This window comes from Ambystoma mexicanum, chromosome 5q (genome assembly GCF_040938575.1).
Source record: "Ambystoma mexicanum isolate Mex_15411 chromosome 5q, UKY_AmexF1_1, whole genome shotgun sequence".
NCBI lineage: Eukaryota > Metazoa > Chordata > Amphibia > Caudata > Ambystomatidae > Ambystoma > Ambystoma mexicanum.
The window spans coordinates 919,346,388-919,352,387 of record NC_090933.1 but is presented as its reverse complement, the minus strand read 5'-3'; the positions used below and the strand labels follow the sequence as shown (position 1 = coordinate 919,352,387).

Here is a 6,000-nt window from a genome sequence, read left to right as displayed (position 1 = left end):
TGGTGCCAGGTGGTGTCCCCTGCTCAGAGGGAACCCATCATCGAGACCATGCCGAGAGGAACCAAGCCCTGGCAGATCGTCCACACAGACTTTGGGTCCACAGGGCGGGACACACACTTCTTGGTGGCTGTGAATGAATGGTCTAGGTATCCAGAAGTGGAATTAATCAAGTCTGTGTCCTTCGATTAGGTGGCCGTCGTAATGGAGAAGATATTCGCTACTCATGGCCTGCCCCAGATTCTGTGCTCAGACAATCGTCCACCCTTCCAAGGGGATAGTTTCGCCAAGGGGATGGCGGAGTATGGCGCCCATCACCGTAAAGTCACTCCTCAGTGGCCTCGGGTGAACGGCGAAGCAGAGCGTTTTATGAGAACACTGAACGCGGTCTTCCACATCACTCATGGCCAGGGACACAACCTGCAGAGGGCCCTATACCAATTCCTACGGGAATACTGGGCCACTCCACACTCATCTACTGGAGTGGCCCCCGATGAAGCTATGTTCAGGCGGTGTCCCAGGGGCCTTATCCCGAAAGTGGGTGAGAGAGAGTGGACCGCCATCTACAATGGTGGAAAGGGAGAGGAAGATCAGGATGGAGCAAGAAAACATCAGAAGAGGGCTCTGACCCCAGCACTTCATCCCCAGAGATGAGGTACTCATCAAGAACAGACAAGGAACGTTGTCCTTAACGTATGAGCCTGGTCCGCTGGATGTGGTGGGAGTGCATGGCTCCATGGTAACAGCATCAGATGGGACTGCCTCTGTCACCCGCAATGCCAGCTTCTTCAAAGAAAGTTGGGGAAGCCAGATCAGAGGTGTTGCAGAGAAGAGCACATCTGAGGAGGGCCCTATCCTGGAGGCGGGCCGCAGGTATCCCCAAAGGGTCGGGTGATGAGTGGGGGGGGGGGTGTGTGAGAGACTCTCTGTGTGGGAGGTGGCTCACGGTATATACTTAAAGGGGTGTTATATGATTGAAGAGAGGTGTTCTACCTACAGGAGCGAGGGAAAGAACAATTGGTTGGTTAGAGGGTTTCTGCTATGGAGGGCGCTTTCAAGGCTACACCTCAAAGGTACTGGGACGAAGAAGAGGGTGGCGGAAATAATGATACGGGTTAGCGATTGTAAGAAATTATGTATTTTTTATGTTTAGCAGGCCTTCACCAGAAATTCTGAATGATTCTAATTTCCTACGGTATTTAACTCGGCATTTTGTACGTTTTTTACCATTCCTCCACATTTTAAATAATATATATAAATTAAACTGTTAAAAAGAATAGAATTCGAGTTAATAAATAGTGTGTATTAACAGATCCAATATAATAGTATTTTCCAAAAGAAAGTTTTGAGCGGACGGTTGGTAATAGTCGTTAGAAGCTGGGTATTTTGGTCCTACTTCTATTTCCGCCAACAAATATTTCTCGTGACTTTGGTACGACTCCGAGAGTATTTTGTCCCTTCTTGGCTTCCATGACACACTGCTCGGTGTTCTTGCGCCTGCGCGGGTTCCATTCTTCCTTGATCTCATTGAGAAAGGGCACAGAGAGTCAGCGACCGCTACGAAGCTGTGAGAGGTGAGGCGACTTGTGTCATGTAAGCCCTTGATCCATGGGCTTTGTGTTGTTCGTTGATTCTAGTTAGGCGCGTGTTACACAGGGTGAGGGTCCCATCCTGTGGAGGTGGAGGCGATTTTGCTTGCGCCAGGACACTGGCCTAAGTCGTAGGTGACTGATGCTGTCACCCATGGGTGAGATATGAGAGAGGGAGTTTTACGAACAACAATGCTAGTCGACTTCTTCGACCGTAAGCGTGCGCGCATAATAGCGCGCGGGGCTCTTTACCCTCTGAACAAGCTACTGAGGCCGTTCTAATGTGCCCGTGCGTCTTTTCTGCCGTGTTTGGTCTCTCTCAAACGCATTGCGGATATGGTTGCGCTAGGGGGACAACGGGCATAACGAGAGTAATCGGTTTTGGGAGTGAGCAGCTTGCGCAAACTCGTGTTGACATGCGAATGTGCCGGTAAGGTATAGTTCCCGTGCAATGTCTCCTTTTTGCCAACCTCAAGGTCAAAGTTCGTTCTGCCTCTAGAATCCATTACGGCTCCCCGAAAAATATCATCATGCTCCAATACCATAATTTGACAGCTCTATATTTCATGACAGTAGAACACGAATTTCACACAATGTTGGTGTGGCTGTTCCACCAGGTTACTTATTGGACAGGACATTGACAGTTCTCCCCAGATAATATTTATTTTTGTGACCTCTAACTGGGACGGGGAAAGCGGAGGGAGCAAAAAAGGCGGTTGGGGAGAGGCTAGGCGGGCAGGGGGAGGGAGTAAGATGCCAGCATCTCAGTCATGAAATCTCACGTGGTCTACTGGCCCACTTGGGGGATCAGATCTGCCACCCTTTAGCATTTTGGGGGGGGGTGGTCTTTTTAACTCGGCACTCCATTCTCATTCTTGCAATGCCATTCACTTTGGTCTAAGGCTATTCCTTACAAGGGTGGAGTAGTAGGGATGGTGACTCTGCCACAATCCTATAATTCCCACTATGGTAAATCGCCTATCCTACAATTCCTAATATCAGGGTTCCCTGATGGGAGATGCAAGGGTGCTCTCGCTAAATGTACAATTTCACGCCCCTATTGTAATTCCTTATGGTCCTGTCATCCAGTCTTATATGCATAGGGTAGAACATCAAAAATACTCTTTAGGTCTGAACATTTGGAGTCAGCCTTGACTGTGGCTCTACCCATCTTCATTCTGACAAACTCGACACGGGAAAGGTAATTCACCACTAGATTTAGCCCTTTAATTGGATTTTATGTACATCTCCTGTGCAATGTTAATGCCCTCGCTGTGCTCTAGGGATGAGACCGCTTTACTTAATAACGTGGTGTTAATGCTGTAATTGAAGTCCCTTCCTTGCATGAAGCAAATTACTATATCCCTGTGATCCTGTGACCTTATGCTCCAAATCAGGTTGAGGGATTCCCTGACCATGTTTTGTCCACAATGCCTGTTCAGTCGTCACTGCTATCATTCTGTTAAACCATTTGACCAACCAGTTGGTTTGAGGGTGATCATTCTTACTAGCATACCTAGCTACTTCTGTGCCTCTTAATTGAGGTCCATGGGTTGCTTGCCATTTCAATGAGGTACCTTTCCCACCTAAAACCGTATTAGTGGTAATACTAGACTTGTTTCACCTCTTGCCATTTGGAGTAAACATCAATTGTCACAATTATGAAAGCTTTCTCTGGGCCTAACGTGTGGTAAGGACCCAAGATGGCTATGCCCAAACAGTTACAAGTGCTCCGCAACGGGAGGAATGGGGGATAACCTATATTTGCAACTTAATGCTCTTGTCTGAATTCAGACATGGCTAGCACTCTCAACATGCACTCTACTGGGAGATGTACCCACTTCCACCAGTACCTCTCATTGACTAGGTAGTTCCGGAATACCCTTCATGGGGATGAACTTCTCCCTGTACAACTTGGTGACCACACAGCAAGTGCCCTTCCAGCGACGCTTCAACTTGACCCTCACAATAGGGCGGGTGCACTACCAAGCTATTTCTTGTCTAGCCACCATTCCTGTGTTCCAACATAAAACTTTGCTCAATATGGTGTCCAATTTGTCCCTCCACTCTTCTTTGTTGGCTAAAGCATCTGGGTGCTGGGAAAGCTTGTTATGGATGTTTGCTTCAACTTCCTCGCTATTTTTTCGATGACACCCGTTTGTGTTATGTACACCAGGCACATAATAACACAATCATACTCTGCTATCTCAGATTTAATTGTGCTATTCTTGGTGTCGCCCTCGACATGCCTATAACAGTACTCCCCGCAAGTAAGAGGTTGTGGTCTGTACAGATAATGAAGGGTTTCACCCAAATATACTGCCAAATATACACCACTCCCCATACGCAAGCAACATTGTTTTTCATGCCTGAGCATCTACACTTTGTTTTGTGCAGCCCTCAAGGCGTGACAATCGTAGACACTACACTCTGGCTTTCACTGATGGTGGCAACTTTCCGAAGACCATATCCTCCTAAATTAGAAGCTTTTAAAGCGCCTCCTTTATCCTTTTCGCTGACTCCTCACACTGAGCCCTCAGTACAAACTGTCTGTTTTGAGCAATATGTAGAATGGGTGGCAAAATTAACAAATGTACTGTTTACACAGCTCTACTAAGAAAAGAGCGCCCCTCATCTTTTCTAGTGGGCATCGACTCATTACTAATGACCTTCATCGTATCCTCTTTAGGCTTGTGCCACTGATCAGATTTCCCATGTATTCTACTTCCTTTGCCCTAAACTTATAATACTTCGCTTGTTTGGTCAACCCCTTGGCCTTTAACCTACTTAGGACAGCATGCAGCCTACCATCATGTTCGTTTTAACCACTCCCACCAGGATATCATCCTAGGAAACGGGGATTCCTGGAATTTTTTAAGAGCATAGCTCATTACACTCTGGAACACCGCTGCTGCCAATGAGAGTACAAAAGGAATCCAGCATTGGTGATAGAAGCTAAAGAATGTAAAGAGTGTTTACTCTCCACTGCCAGTGGTTTTGGATGGTAGGCTGCTGGTGAGTCCAAGGTTCTTATCTTGCCCTTCTGTTGAGCTACTACACTAGGGTTCACCCACTCGTCTGACCTCTGTTGGCTTGGTGTCTTCTTGCACAAGCCATTTAAGTTCTGTTCCTTCTTTTCTGCTCTCGAGGCTTGTGACCGAACCGTCCAGCCTACATCAAATTATTTTATGTACATACAATGTATAAAACGGGTTTGTCCTTGTTGGGGTCAAGTTTATACCCTAGGATAGCTAATAGTTCCCTCCACCCTAGTACCTTAACCTCCTTTTTTTTACCACATAGATACCACATCCACCCTGTCCTTGAAGTCAACGGGGGGCTATCATGTTAATTGGTGAGCCCTCAAACCCTCCGGTGACCTTAATGCTGACCTTTCGCTTCTGTCAGCCCCATCTCTACTAGGCTCTCCGACGTCTGTTTAGAAAGCAACAGTGGAGTATACTGAACATCTTGCCACCATCATTTAGACCAGAATCTGGCTGATTTGTACCATGCAACTGGGGCATCTCACTGAAGAATGGTAGTCTGCGAATTCCAGGTGACTATTACATATTCCTCATCGGACCTTGCATCAACTTGTGCAAAAAGCAACCCTTTTCGTGTGTTGGGAGATTGCCGCAAAGTGTCCTCCTGGCTCTGCAATTGGAACACTTTTGGTTGATTGCCGCGAAGGAGCAGGAATTGTCTAGATGAACGGATCTGCCATATCGGAAGTATTTGCACTTTTCAGTCTCGTTGGGTGACCAGGATGTTCATTTGTCTTATTTTTTTTTCTTTCCCTCCTGTTTCTTCCCTCTGTCTAACTTGTGAGTGGTTAGGAATGTTGGGGACTACCTGCACCTCCTTTAGCCATCTCCTTCTTCTCCTTGATGACCTTTTGAGCAAAGTTTTGTTAGCTATGGCCATAGTCTCGAGTGTGGGGTCCATGCACACCCAGAGCCGTTCCCGGATCATGGGGTTGTTGGTGTGGATGATAATCTGCTCTCTTAATTAGTTCATCCCTTCCCATACCAGCAGCTTCATTATATGTATCTAATCTATGTGCGTGCTCTCTGCCACAAATTAACGAGAACATGTTACAACTATGGGTCTTTAAGACGCACACAGTGTCTTAAAATGGGACCCTTCACTTGGGGGGGGGGGGGGGGGATTTTGGAGCACATAAAGTTGGTGATGCGCCACAGATAAAACATTTGTGGCAGTGTGCAAACACTGTTGAAAGATCTAAAAAGAAATGGTGCAACCCCTCCTTTATTACTATATTCTTGTTGCGCAATTATGTGCAGCTCTGTGATCTCTTTGCCTGTAGAATTACTGAATCCAGTCTTCAATTTCAAATGCCCCACTTCAGTGGCAGGTGTCTAGCGAGCTAGTGTCTGGAAAAGCACAACAT

The 6,000-nt window shown here is 46.8% G+C and overlaps 1 protein-coding gene across 1 annotated transcript in view; it reads left to right on the top strand.

Moving 5' to 3' along the window:
* Nucleotides 1-1,436: 1,436 nt before the first annotated feature.
* Nucleotides 1,437-6,000, top strand: part of COX6C (cytochrome c oxidase subunit 6C) — a 43,628-nt gene continuing 39,064 nt past the window's right edge. Inside the window, exon 1 of the mRNA XM_069621431.1 lies at nt 1,437-1,571. The gene's annotated coding sequence lies outside the window, so the exon portion shown is untranslated. The remainder of the gene's footprint in view (nt 1,572-6,000) is intronic.